The sequence below is a fragment of the Bos indicus x Bos taurus genome, chromosome 14 (genome assembly GCF_003369695.1).
Source record: "Bos indicus x Bos taurus breed Angus x Brahman F1 hybrid chromosome 14, Bos_hybrid_MaternalHap_v2.0, whole genome shotgun sequence".
In the NCBI taxonomy this organism is placed as follows: domain Eukaryota; kingdom Metazoa; phylum Chordata; class Mammalia; order Artiodactyla; family Bovidae; genus Bos; species Bos indicus x Bos taurus.
In genome coordinates this window covers 77,007,079-77,022,485 of record NC_040089.1, presented here as the reverse complement: position 1 = coordinate 77,022,485, position 15,407 = coordinate 77,007,079, and the positions used below count along the sequence as shown (strand labels likewise).

The window sequence follows — 15,407 nt, the reverse complement described above, 5'->3', positions numbered from 1 at the left end:
GGTCTGGAGGGGAAGGGGTTATACCGTGTGACAGTTTTGCAGACACAAGCTTTCATCTTAAATGCTCTTTTAGGAATAAAATTTTTTTCTAAAACACTTCCTGTCACGAGGGTCCACGTTTACGTATCTCTTGTTCATTGTGCTTCAGCTAATGTTACTTGGGTTTTTCCCATCCGTGCCACAAACACAGGATTTACGTTCAATTTGCTGACAGAACATCGTTAAAAGGCAAGAACGTCCTTAGTTAAGAAAAAACACGTGTGCTTCAAGAGGGAAATGCAGGCAGATTATCCAGGCCTGTTAATGGATACACTCTAGGTTAGTCTTAGCAAACAATTTCTAGTCATTCGGATCTCGTTCATGTGTAGAAAGTTGTGCTAAGTCGCTTCAGTCGTGTTGACTCTTTTTGACCCCAGGGACTGTAGCCCATCAGGCTCCTCTGTCCATGGGGATTCTCCAGGCAAGAATACTGGAGTGGGTTGCATGCCCTTCTCCAGGGGATCTTCCGAACCCAGGGATCAAACCTGCATCTGTTACATCTTCTGCATTGGCAGATGGGTTCTTTACCACTAGCAACACTTAGGAAGCCCCTCAGTCAAATTATATCTACTCCAAGATCCTTCCAGATCTAATAATCTCCATCATCTAATTTAGAAGTTAATATGTTCCGTCCTGTACTTGAAATTGGAGACGATGTAGTCCATCATACGAGTTGTCCACATGTTTTGAACTGTGCTATCTGGGAAAACATTTAATTATGGATGTGTATTAAGCCACATAAGATATCCATTTACTGCTCCACTAATAGATAAATCGGAACAAAGCACACACACATTAAAAATTTTAAAGAAAGAGACAAAAGTAAATTGTCAGTGGGACTCTAACACCCCTTGCCCACTCTCCTTTGGAAGCCCTGCTTTGCAGAAAGATCTGAATTCCTTCCGGTGTTCTTGGAGCAGACTCTTGAGTTCACCCTCCGCCTCTTTCCCAGTCCTCTCCTGCTCTCTGCCTCCTGCCACTTGGCATTACTCACTGTTCTCTGGGCCAGTCAGGCCTTGGCACACTCCTGTCTGGGCTCCTGCTTTCTCCTGTTTTTCTGATTGAGGGGCTAGGGGGGAACCCAAACATCACACACATGCTTCCTAGTCTTCAGGCAGTCTTTGACCCAAAGTCACCTCTTAGTGAACCTTCCTCCTCCCCTCAGTTTTGCTTTTCCTTGTCTGTAGTTCACCAAAGTAACTAGTATAAACCATGTTAGGTACATAAAATGCACAGGTCTGTGAACTTCTCCACAAAATGTTGGCCTCTGAAAACCACAATTGTCTTTTTCTTATCTTTGCCTAATTTCTAGCACCTTGTATGATGAGAGCGCAATAAAAGTTCTGTTAATTCAGTTTCTTTAGGGAAGTTTAACCCTAATTCAACTTTTCCTTTTAAAAGACCCTGTTTTCTAGTAAAGCTGTGAAGGCACTCATCTACTGCAGTGAAGATTAAAAGTAAAACTAGTCCACAGACATCTTATATGTATCCAAGACCATCTGTTATTGAATATAACAATTGTGATGAAACTGTAATTCTTGACTTCTTCCTTCAGTAACATCTTCCAAAGTGTTGTCCAAGGAATGTTATTTCTGTGAGATATAAAATAAGGTAAAAATAATTTATTAAAAAAAATAGCCATTTAGTAAAACACTTGTTAAATATGCCTTCTTCATTTAACATTTAACTGGATCAAGCTAATAAACACATTTCAAGAATAAACTATGACCATTAATCTATTTTTTACCCCCAACCATTTTTAGCTTTTCTGATTCACCCTGAGTGTGGCCTAGCATCTTGTGGCAGGCACTGTGAGGGGACCAGATTAACACAGGAAAGTGGTTAGTGAGTCAGAGTCGTGGGGTTCCTAGTTCACACAGTCAACTGTACTAACTCAAGTATGTGAGAATCAAAGAAATCCCGAAGCCTGGAAGTTAATGAATGATGTTATAGCAAAACTCACTCCTCAAAAAAAGAAGTGTGGCCTTTGTGGTTACAACTTTCTGTATGTAAAAATAAGCATAGGTCACTTTGGGGACGAACCAGTGTTTGCTGTCTAACTGGATGCTTAGCTAATGGTAAAAATAAGATTGATTACATTTAGAGCAATAGGAGGTCCTAGACCTGGGGTATTTAACCATTTGTTTACCAAGGACTCCTTTGAGAAGCTAGAGAAGAACCATGAAACCTTTACAAAGATGTGTCATGCCCTTGGGAAAAGCCTATATCCCCTGGGATGCCAGGCTAAAAGGTCCTGGAGCCTCCTTTCTCTCCTAGGGCTTCAGGATTTTCATGGAAAATTAATCAATTGTGTGTGTTGTGCTTTTACAAACTCACTCTTTGGACACTGAGAAACTTCTCAGAATCTGAACATTTATATATGGCCTCCAGAAACATTTTGACAGAAATATTAAGCTCAAGAATCAATTCAAACTTCCTGCGGGTTTTACCAAAGCTTTTTTCACATAAATAAAAGATCTTGAGTTATGTAGTTCAGAAGTTCCAAGATACCAATTTTCATAAAAAAATGAAGAGTGCACTAATAAGGTTTTAATATATATTAGAATTAGGCTGCAGAGAAGGCAATGGCACCCCACTCCAGTACTCTTGCCTGGAAAATCCCATGGACGGAGGAGCCTGGTAGGCTGCAGTCCATGGGGTCGCAAAGGGTCGGACATGACTGAGCGACTTCACTTTCACTTTTCACGTTCATGCATTGGAGAAGGAAATGGCAACCCACTCCAGTGTTCTTGCCTGGAGAATCCCAGGGACGGCTGAGCCTGGTGGGCTGCCATCTATGGAGTTGCACAGAGTCAGATACGACTGAAGCGACTTAGCAGCAGCAGCAGCAGAATTAGGCTGACACTTTCTTGGCTTACCAAGTGGCACTAGTGGTTAAAAAAAAAAAAAAAAAAAACACCTGCCGATGCAGGAGACCTAAGCGATACGGGTTTGATCCCCGGTGGGAAAGATCTCCTGGAGGAGGGCACGGCAGCCCACTCCAGTATTCTTGCCTGAAGAATCCCCATGGACAGAGGAGCCTAGTGGGCTATGTTCCATAGGGTTGCAAAAAGTTGGACACCACTGAAGTGACTTAAAATATACCCACAACTCTCTCCTAAGATACCACTAAGTGCTAAGATAATACTCAATGAAAACAAATCACAGAGATCCTAGTTATTTGGCTAATATTGAAAGCTCATGTGACTATACTAATATATTTGCATCAACATATTATTTGCTTCATAAAATGTAGACTAGCAAAAAGATTTATGTGAGTAATTCTATATTATATGAAACACTTCTTTATAATAATATGTTCATTTATTACTGTATCCTGAAAAAGAAAAGTCAGAAAATTCAACAAAAGAATTAGCAGCTCTAAGAATTCTGCTGAATGAAATGTTAATAGAAAAGGAATGACTTTAGAATTTAGCACAGGGAACTCTATTCAATACTCTATAATAACCTGTGTGGGAAGAGAATCTGAAAAAGAATGGATATATGTATTATATGTATATGTATAACTGAATCACTTGACTGCACACTTGAAACTAACAAAGCATTGTAAATCAATATATTCTGGGATAAAATTAAATTTAAATAAATAAATAAAATTTTGGTCTTGACCTCAAACTAGAATGGTGGATCTACAAAAATCTCAAGCCTATGTATGACTTTGATTATTCTTCTCTTCTAAAGTGGACACTTTCAGTTATTAGAGTTTTAGCTATCTATTACATTGTTTTAAAATTTAGTTGAGTGTGTCCTTATGAAGCAAAGAGGACATTTCAATCTGATTTCAACAAGATCTGATTTGGAAAGCAACTCTAAGAACAAGAAAAAAAAAAAGATGCTAAGATATGTAACTGAGTTCTCCTAAAACCTACAATATGGAGAAATTTGAACATCTCATCCAGTCTTTCTGTCCCCACATCACCCTTGTGAGGCCCCGAAGGCTTTCTAAACACAAGGCCAGCATGTGGTCGGCCAAGGTCTCAAAGGGCAGGCTGTTTCTCACTCTGTTTGTGTTGAGACTTTGATCTTATCTCTTCTGCTTATCCCAAACCAAGTTCCTGTTGCCTCAACAGTTGGTCCAGTCTGGGGGCCGAGGGGAGCGATAGCAGCTTCTTACAACCGGAGAGACCACGGCTGGAGGGCGGGCGTGGGAACCAGAGAGGAGAGAAGGCTGGCCCAGCAGCGACCGAGTGGTGCAACCACAGACATCCTGTCCCCGAGCGCCTCGGGACGGCCACACAGAATCAGGGACCCTTGAGAAACTGTATTTATTGGGCCACTGCTTTTACACAGTGAGGCATAAATTAAACCATCATAAATTTGCTCATTAACAAAGCTATTTTATTAAAATGTCCTACATAGCCATGCCTCCTTAATTATTCAAACTGCTCAGAATTACATGTATAGACTTAAAACTGACATGCAGATTTAGAAACTTATCCCTACCAGATGGAAACAAGAAGATATATGCTGCCAACCAGAATTCATAGGGGCAAACCAGTTGATTCCAAAACAAACCTGTCTACGCTACTGGCTAGAATCTAAGAAGTAACCTTACGGTGCTTGTCTAATCATGCCCTAATATTTCATAATTACATAGTAAACCCTATGATATGCGCTTGTGACGTTCTTAACTCTCTCTTCCTCAATCTCCATATTCACTTCGTCACCAATATTCACCCAGTTGAAATGATCCTTGAATTAGGTGCCTCTTCCACCATCCCAGATCATTATTTAATTCACTCTTTCAGGGTCTGAATACAAGCCTACCGAGCTTATCATCCCAAGCAAGTGGTAAATGTGCTTTCTTCTGTGTGCAGGATAAAGCCCAGCATCTTGACAGGGTCTCTGGGGTCCTTTGAAGTCTGGTGTCATCCTACAATGTTATCATCTAACCTCACGCTCACCAAGCCCTCTCTGTAATCTACACACACGACATTCTTTACAGTTCCTCCAGTACCTCTCTCAGACCTCCAGCCTTGTACACATACTGGCCCCTCTCTCCAGAAACACATTTCTTTGGTCTTCCAGTTCAAATGTCCTCTTCTCTGTAAATTTTCTTTGACACACCCACTCACTCTCACAGGGACAGTAAGTGGTTCCCTTGTTCCTGCAGCATTTTATTCATATCCCTAACAGGATACCTAACAGTTTCATCCACAGTAAAGCTTAAAGATCAACTTCAGAGTTCACTCGGTCACAAATCGCTGTGTGACCTCGTTGAACAACTAGACTTCCCTGAACTTAATTTCTTCATCTGTAAATAGGAATAAATATAGTTATTCAAAGATGTTTTAACAATTCACTGGTGCATTAAAGTATCAACACTGCTCCTGACTATAGTAAAAACTCAACAAATAGAGATAAAGTAATTATTGTTAATAATAATTATTATTGGGTTAAATATCCGTGTACACATCTATACATGCATGTGTGCATGCTAAGTTGCTTCAGTCTTGCTCTCCTCCAGGGAATCTTCCCAACCCAAGGATTGAACCCTTATCTCTTATGTCTCCTGCATTGGCAAGTGGGTTCTTTACCACTGAGCCACCTGAGAAGCCTGTAAACATCTATAAAAGGCTTATTAAAATTTCACCAGGATAATAACTAGGTGTATTTATCCCATCACACATACACATAAATTTACTTTTTTGCTTTATATCCTGAATGTCTGAATGATTTTCTCTTTTCTAATCATCACACATACACATAAATTTACTTTTTTGCTTTATATCCTGAATGTCTGAATGATTTTCTCTTTTCTAATGCAACCCCAGATGTAAAATTTCTTCCTAGGTTCTTGATTCTGGAAAACATGTCAAATGTGACAATATACCAGAGTCCAGCTAAACTATAATAAGACACAGGCCCTGATGAGAAATATAGCTTTCAATAACTATAGAGGTTCAGTGACATGCTAGAAGTATTTATTCTAAATATTTATAATTCCTTTCTTTTAAATAAAAGCCTAAATTATTTTTGGTGAAGGAGATAGCAATGGATAAAGGACTTCCCTGCTGGCTCAGAGGCCAATGCAGGAGATCCAGGTTCAATCCCTGGGTCAGGAAGATATCCTGGAGAAAGGAATGGCTACCCACTCTAGTATTCTTGCCTGGAGAATTCCAAAGACAGGGGATAGGCTGAGTGTTTGAATATGTACATGTGCAGAATATATATTATCATGGAACAACCCAGATGTTTAAATTATGCTTGTATTGCTTATTCCCAGCACTTCTAACTGCCTTAAATATTTCCCAATGCCCTCAAAGAGATTAAATTAATACAGTTATATTGAATACTTGATTTGAACAGAATTTTAATCACAAACATTCCCTTAGAGCTTTATATTTTAGATCACATTCAGGCCACTGAAGAAATATGCCCTTTCAGGAACTTTATTTCCAGCCTCCTAGCACATCCCCCAAAGTGACTGCATGTTGTAAACAAATGAGTTAAGGTTAAAATCGCACTGATGATAGCAGAATACAGCATATCTCTTGGCTTTCCATTTTTATTTTTGCTGCAACAGCATATACTGACATGAACAAAACCCACTTCTTGCATTATCCAGAATAGTCCAAAATTCTTTTAAATTATGTATTTTAATTATAATTGTATCACATATTTAATTTTTCTATTTTATTTTATATTGCATATATTACATATATCTTGGGACGGGGGAGCCTGGTGGGCTGCCGTCTCTGGGGTCGCACAGAGTCGGACACGACTGAAGCAACTTAGCAGCAGCAGTAGCAGTTACATATATCTTTGCATATATCTGTATATATTTACATATATCTTTTCATCCTTCAGGTATTTAAATATTATATGTATATATGGCTAATCTTGACTAATTAGGCAATACTCATCCAAATTCTATGTGATTCCATTATTTTCTGATCAGAAACCTATAATAACAACTAACATACATTAGCAGCTAGGCACTGTTGAAAGCATTTTGCATGTATTCAAGGACTTTACAAGTCAATGAAGGTTACAACTGCCTATATTTTCTTCAATAATTTCTCATGATGCCAAGTTCATTTAACGATTGTTGCCTCTAGCATTTTCCACTAGAAATATTTTTAGCAACTGCTGCTGCTGCTAAGTCTCTTCAGTCGTGTCCGACTCTGTGCGACCCCATAGACGGCAGCCCACCAGGCTCCCTGTCCCTGGGATTCTCCAGGCAAGAGTACTGGAGTGGGTTGCCATTGCCTTCTCCAATGCATGAAGTGAAAAGTGAAAATGAAGTCGCTCAGTCGTGTCTGACTCTTAGCGACCCCGTGGACTGCAGCCCACCAGGCTCCTCCGTGCATGGGGTTTTCCAGGCAAGAGTACTGGAGTGGGGTGCCATTGCCTTCTCCGCAGTCATGTCCTAGTAGCGTCTAAAAATTACATGCATTAGAACATAAGCATCAACTAAAAACATGTCAGAAGATCCTGAATAAACATTTTTGAAAATGAAGATGCCTGGTTTTCTATCTTGCAATGTGGACGCGGAAGGTAAACTAAGATTCTTGCTCACTGAAGCCCTCAGCACCTCGGTGCTGACCAGGGTCATTGCTCTGTGAGGTGGGAGGCCTGGGCCGCATTGGCCCTTCACCATTTACTGCCTGTGTAACTTTAACTGTGTCTGCTCACACGGGCTCAGTTTTCCCAGACGTACAAGTGTTATCATAATGACAGAGCTTTAGACTCTGATAATTTAAAGTTCTAAAATCTAGGTTCCTAAATCTGAAATTTGTTTTATTTCTATGAACACCAGAAGATACATACTAGAATTTGTATTTCAAGATATACCTTAGGTCTAGCACATATGGCAAGAAGATCAACCAGTCCATCCTAAAGGAAATCAGTCCTGAATGTTTATGGGAAGGACTGATAACTGAAGCTGAAGCTCCAATACTCTGGTCACCTGATGCGAAGAACTGACTCATGTGAAAAGACCCTGCTGCTGGGAAAGATTGAAGGCAGGAGGAGAAGGGGACAACAGGGGATGAGATGGTTGGATGGCATCACTGACTCGATGGACATGAGTTTGAGTAAGCTGTGGGAGATAGTGATGGACAGGGAGGCCTGGCATGCTGCAGTCCATGGGGTTGCAAAGAGTCGAACACGACTGAGCGACTGAACAACAACAAGCACACATATCATCGAATAGATGTACTTTTCTTTACCTTGTTCTCTTGCTCCTGATATATTACGTCTACTGTCTGCTCTTTCTGATCATACTTCGCTTGTCCTTCCCAGTGGAGTCCTACCCACCACTCACGTGCATTATCATCTCTGCTGCCACGGGTACTGATTACACTTCATCCTCTGTTACGTCAAACATGCCATGTGCTGTTAATTCTGAGAGGCACACTTTTCGTATTTTAACATCTCTCAAATCAGAATGCATCTCAGAGACATGTTGCAAACATAATTGACTATTGTCCTTTCACTGTCATAAAAGCAGTCATGTATATCATAGTCAATGGCATCTTATATTCACTGAAAGTTAATCTTGCTGATATTTGAAATCCCATATCCTGTCTATATATTTTATTTCCCAAACTTGTATATAGGATTATATTTCTATATTCTTGTACCTCTAGCCACTAGAATATTATTATGTTTTAGGAATTCAATAACCAAGTAAAACCATGGTCCGAGGAACCAACGATTCTAGATTTTTAAGGTAATATTCAACAATATTCAATTGCATATTAACATAATGTATTTATTTCTGTAGAGATATAGATCGATATATTTTAAAATATTTTCAACAAGGATTAAGTTAAAAGAATCCATCGTTTCTTTATCACTAAGACACAACTAAACACTTTTCTTTTCCTTATTCTGTCTTAGGTTTTCCCGGAATCTCAAGGATGGCATGAATCTCTGCCAGTGCTTTGACCATTCCATCTTTCCCCACAGGCCTTTACCTAGAATGCTAGAGGGATATAAAACATATGTTAAAAATTCGATTTCTCTGTAGTTCGTATTTTAGTGTTTCTTACTGTAGCAAGAATTCATTCCAAGGTGTCGTTCGCTGGACAGTAGAAGTAATGATGTCCACTGAGTTTGTAAAACTGCTTCAAGGCTGCCCTGTAACCAAATAAAGTCCACAATTAACCCACAATGTAGTGATAACATTAAATATTCACATTCCAAGGGTCTGGGCAGTAGTGGATCACCTTTAAAAGTTGCCACTTAAATGTGTATCAAATAAACTGTGGAACCAGAAATTCATTTTCAAAATCGCACTGAGCTGCATTTGTCTTATGCTCACTCACTGCTGCCTCCAGCCTGACACCGGGCTTACCTCTCCTCCCAGCCAGAGAGAGACTCAGTTGTTAACACTGGCTAAATGTGGGGACTGTGCCAGCTCAGCAAAGATGCAAAAATAAATTACCTTCAAGGGACTTACCATCTAATGTCGAATTTTAGGATGCAAGACCTCACCCAACTCCTGAGAACTTCACCATTGCTGGGGAACAATGACTCTGGAAGGTCTCCCCAACGTGAGCCACACACATTCATATTAATACTGGGGTGAAGTCAATGTTGAGGAAGCACTGCTTCAGCCCCCTCGCCTTATCTAGAGGTCAGAAGCCCAAAGTAGCATCCATATTTTTTTTTTTAAGGAATCAGTACCAGAAGAAAAAGCAAGATATTTTAAAAATCAGTATCTGTTTGGCATAAAGAACACGTTTTTACAGCTGAGAAACAGATGAATTTTCTGAGCTCAGAAAACCAAGCGTCCACACATTGACATTCCAAGAAAAAGAACTCACTTTAGAACTCTGAGAAAGTGTGAGAAGAGTTGCCATCTGTGCTTCCCTTTTGTGGTGTAGACAGTGTGTTATTGAACATAAAGCCTGCGTGAGGCCCCGTCACAGCCTTACCCTGGCTCAGCGAGACCCGACTGCTCTCAGATTTTGCAGGCCAGTGGCCATGAAGAGACCCCTTCTGGACAGCTGGGACGGATAAAGGACAGAGTTTCTGGGGACACGCACTTGCGTATGTGCGTAAATGTTTAACTAGGGTACAGACTAACATGAAAAGAAACTACACCTTGGGAGTCATAAATCATTTTGTCATTTTAAAACGAGAGCTAATTGTTAAAATAATCTGGTTTTGCTTTGGAATTTACGTATGTGCTAATCAAGTCAAGTGAATATTAACGACGAGCATGTTCAGTCAAATACACTTACTGGAGCATTTAGAAAAATAGGTCCTGCAAAACTTAGACTGCAAACATGCCCCATTAAATAATAAAATAACATTAAGAAAATGTTAGGTTCAAAACAAGTTCTTAAAGATATTGGTCTTTCAGAATCCATTTTTTTAAATTATTAAAAAATCCATTTAGCATTACTATGAAGTTAATCCTAACACATCTACCACCCACTAACTTGAGTCTTTACACTGGATAAAGAAAGGAAACCAAACTAGGAGTTAATCCCTAAACTGTAATTCCACTGAAGGAATGTTCTATTTTAAAAACGGACTTTGACTTAAAAATCCATGTAATTATGAGCACAGCTAGGCTTCCCTGGTGGCTCAGATGGTAATCTGCCTGCAGTATGGAGACCTGGGTTCGATCCTGGCCTTGGGAAGATCGCCTGGAGGAGGGCATGGCAACCCACTCCAGTATTCTGGCCTGGAGAATCCCCATGGACGGAGGAGCCTGGTGGGCTGCAGTCCGTGGTGGTGCAAAGAGTCAGACATGACGAGCAACTAAGCTCATGAGAGCAGCTACACTAATAGTTACAATCACAGGGTTTCATTGGGGCAAACACAGTTTACATCTTGTAAAACTGTACATTTTAAATAGTACACCTTTTGTATGTCAATTACATCTCAATAAGGCTGCATAAAGCATCCATGTAAGTGGATATGTATGAGGTTACGCTAATGCAGGAGACTGCATAGTAGACACATAGTATTATTTGAAATAACATTTCAGAGAGGTTAGCATCAGTGTCTTAATCAGACCTTAATTCCATTTGTTCACATATCCTGTCTTTCAGAAGTAGAAGTTATTGAAGCAGATATGAAGAAAGGACAATAATATTAAATGATTAGCCAAACTAGGGACAACTGTAATGATAAAAATAAATAATGAATGAATGAAAATAAATTTATAATAGAATATATGAACAATGAAAATAAAATTATAACTGCAATTTCTGTAAATCTGTAAATACTGCCAAACTTCCTGGCTAAACTTGGGAGAAAATGCTAGGCAGAAATCGAAGACTGTAAACTATAGGAGATAATCTTTCTGCTAAAAGTGGATATACCTAATAGCAAGCACGGCCTTTTATTTAAATTTTACTATACATAATCCTGGCCTCCAAATATATTGACTTTTTTACAGCTGTTGGAAGAAAAATTTCTCTTAAGTTAGGGAAATTTAATTTGTTACCTTCAATGATTTCTGTCGAAGAGAATACGTAAATTTTTAGACTGCCTCTCTGATGAATTAATTCCTGCAAGTTCTTTTATATAAACTCAGGAAGAACAGACCAGAAAAAAGTATGTCTGACTTAAGTGTCATTCTAACAGGAAAGGATATTAGGTTAAAAAGAACCCTCTTTGCCAATGCTCCCCACCCCTGTGAATTTTTAAATATCTTAAGCCAAACACCGGATAGCCTGGTATAACTAAGTGAGGACATATGTGTAAACAGTTAATAAGTCTGTTTGAAGTTTGGGATTCAACAGGATATAAAAAGAAAGCAGGAGAAAGAATGAGCACACCAGGTAAAGAAAAAAAAAAAACTTGTTTTGATTTTATGCACATAAAAATAATAATGTACACATAAAAGTAAAAATAATATGTAGTTTGTTATTTTAATTTTTTTTTAAGCACAAAAGTATGTGCTGGTGCTGCTGCTAAGTCGCTTTAGTCGTGTCCGACTCTGTGAGACCCCATAGACTGCAGCCCACCAGGCTCCCGCGTCCCTGGGATTCTCCAGGCAAGAACACTGGAGTGGGTTGCCATTTCCTTCTCCAATGCATGAAAGTGAAAAGTGAAAGTGAAGTCGCTCAGTTGTGTCATGAAGTGTGTATTTTGTTCTAAACGGTTTTCAGGGCCTTCAAGGCCACACTTTGCCTAACTCAGGGTGAAATTGAAGTGAGACCGAACCTGCTGGGGGAGGCTCAGTGCACGATGAGTCACAGAGCGCATTGGCAATGCCAAGGCTTAATGGCCTTTGTCCATATCACATGACCTGGCATTTTGGCAGATTTATGGCTCTGCTGATGCAAAGGGAGGGTCTTTCAGGAAGCAATAAATATAGATTTCAGTTCAGTTCAGTTAAGTCGCTCAGTCGTGTCCGACTCTTTGCGACCCCATGAATCGCAGCACACCAGGCCTCCCCGTCCATCACCAACTCCCAGAGTTCACTCAGACTCACATCCATCGAGTCAGTAATGCCATCCAGATGTCTCATCCTCTGTCATCCCCTTTTCCTCCTGCCCCCAATACCTCCCAGCTTCGGAGTCTTTTCCAATGAGTCAGCTCTTCACATGAGGTGGCCAAAGTACTGGAGTTTCAGCTTTAGCATCATTCCTTCCAAAGAACACCCAGGGCTGATCTCCTTCAGAATGGACTGGTTGGATCTCCTTGCAGTCCAAGGGACTCTCAAGAATCTTCTCCAACACCACAGTTCAAAAGCATCAATTCTTTGGTGCTCAGCTTTCTTCACAGTCCAACTCTCACATCCATACATGACCACTGGAAAAACCATAGCCTGACTAGATGGACCTTTGTTGGCAAAGTAATATCTCTGCTTTTGAATATGCTATCTAGGTTGGTCATAACTTTCCTTCCAAGGAGTAAGCATCTTTTAATTTCACGGCTGCAGTCACCATCTGCAGTGATTTTGGAGCCCCAGAAAATAAAATCTGACACTGTTTCCACTGTTTCCCCATCTATTTCCCATGAAGTGATGGGACCAGATGCCATGATCTTCATTTTCTGAATGTTGAGCTTTAAGCCAACTTTTTTACTCTCCTCTTTCATCTTCATCAAGAGGCTTTTGAGTTCCTCTTCACATTTCTGCCATAAGGGTGGTGTCATCTGCATATCTGAGGTTATTGATATTTCTCCCGGCAATCTTGATTCCAGCTTGTGCTTCTTCCAGCCCAGCGTTTCTCATGATGTACTCTGCATAGAAGTTAAATAAACAGGGTGACAATATACAGCCTTGACATACTCCTTTTCCTATTTGGAACCAGTCTGTTGTTCCATGTCCAGTCCTAACTGTTGCTTCCTGACCTGCATACAGATTTCTCAAGAGGCAGGTCAGGTGGTCTGGTATTCCCATCTCTTTCAGAATTTCCCACAGTTTATTGTGATCCACACAGTCAAAGGCTTTGGCATAGTCAATAAAGCAGAAATAGATGTTTTTTTGGAACTCTCTTGGTTTTTCAATGATCCATGTTGGCAATTTGGTCTCTGGTTCCTCTGCCTTTTCTAAAACCAGCTTGAACATCTGGAAGTTCACAGTTCATGTATTGCAGAAGCCTGGCTTGGAGAATTTTGAGCATTCCTTTACTAACATGTGAGATGAGTGCAATTGTGCAGTAGTTTGAGCATTCTTTGGCCTTGCCTTTCTTTGTGATTGGAATGAAAACTTTCTTTCTTTTCCAGTCCTGTGGCCACTGCTGAGTTTTCCAAATTTGCTGGCAGATTGAGTGCAGCACTTTCACAGCATCATCTTTCAGGATTTGGAATAGCTCAACTGGAATTCCATCACCTCCACTAGCTTTGTTCGTAGTGATGCTTTCTAAGGCCCACTTGACTTCACATTCCAGGATGTCTGGCTCTAGGTCAGTGATCACACCATCGTGATTATCTTGGTCGTGAAGATCTTTTTTGTACAGTATTTCTGTGTATTCTTGCCACCTTTTCTTAATATCGTCTGCTTCTTTTAGGTCCATACCATTTCTGTCCTTTATCGAGCACATCTTTGCATGAAATGTTCCCTTGGTATCTCTAATTTTCTTGAAGAGATCTCTAGTCTTTCCCATTCTGTTATTTTCCTCTATTTCTTTGCATTAATCGCTGAGGAAGGCTTTCTTATCTCTTCTTGCTGTTCTTTGGAACTCTGCATTCAGATGCTTATTTCTTTCCTTTTCTCCTTTGCTTTTTGCTTCTGCCCCTCCTTAAATAATCCAAGAGGATTAACATCAGATTGAATTTTTAAGAGCAAATTCTTTTAGTCTATGAAAATGGTTGATCATGCAAATGGTTTTATTAAAAAAAAAAAGATTATCACACTATTTAATCTTTGGATGTGTAAAGACCAAAGAATCAGGGTTGACTACAGTTTTATGTGACTCAAACACTAGCTTAGAAGCATTACAGTTTTCTGTTCTCATGAAATGGGCTCCTCTCCCCACCAAATAGCACTTTTCCTTGAATCACATGGAATGGGCAAGGTAGACATGGAAATACACATCTAATAAGTTTTAAGATGATTTTGGATAATGACTACTCTAAGGAGAATGATACTCCCCAGTTATACTCCCCAAGGAATTAGTTTTTAACTTGGCTTCCTGTTGGTAGCTATTGAGAGGGTAACAGGCAGGAAGGCCAGGGGTCTCCCAAATGGAGCAAACAGGCTGCAAACGTCAGACATTTTTATCTCTCTTAAGTGGCAGGAGGAAACAAACTAGCGATATTTTTTTTCCCCTTCTTTATACAAAGTTAAAAGTAGGTTTCTCTTAAAATACTGTGTTGCCATAATGACACCTGGTTTCACCTGAAGTTAACCATTCTCAAACCTTGAGTTAACCAATGCATTTTTCTTATGGAAATGTTTGTCTTAAGCTGTGTTAATGTATTATGCATTTACCCAGACTGTCTTCAAGTCGGTTCCGCCTAATGGCTCAGAACTGACTTGACAGGCCATTATGTTATACTCAGACATTGTTCCCCTAATCTATGTAAACAAAACTATTTGTATGGTAATCTGCCCTTCTACAAGATTCAAGTCGATCGTTTTATGGCCCGAGATGACCCGTCTGGTGCCAATATTATCCCAAAATACATCTTATGGATGAAAGGCCTGGTGCCATTCTGGGTTTTAAGACTCCTTTCTTTCATTAACAGACTACTAGTGACTATATCTGGAGAAGGCAATGGCACCCCACTCCAGTACTTTTGCCTGGCAAATCCCATGGACAGAGGAGCCTGGTAGGCGGCAGTCCATGAGGTCGATAAGAGTCAGACACGACTGAGTGACTTCACTTTCACTTTTCACTTTCATGCATTGGAGAAGGAAATGGCAACCCACTCCAGTGTTCTTGCCTGGAGAATCCCAGAGACAGAGGAGCCTGGTAGGAGGCCGT

At 40.0% G+C, this 15,407-nt stretch overlaps 1 long non-coding RNA gene across 2 annotated transcripts in view; it reads right to left on the bottom strand.

The window, feature by feature from the left end:
- Positions 1-522: 522 nt before the first annotated feature.
- The window catches only part of LOC113904449, a 30,301-nt gene continuing 15,416 nt past the window's right edge, over positions 523-15,407 (bottom strand). Inside the window, exons 1-3 of one of the 2 annotated variants that reach the window (XR_003514516.1) lie at positions 9,837-9,975; positions 9,060-9,147; positions 523-1,631 (exon numbers count right to left, since the gene is read on the bottom strand). This is a non-coding gene — a long non-coding RNA (uncharacterized LOC113904449). Of the gene's footprint in view, positions 1,632-9,059; positions 9,148-9,836; positions 9,976-15,407 lie in introns of those variants that run through there. The other variant, XR_003514515.1, reaches the window with a different exon arrangement.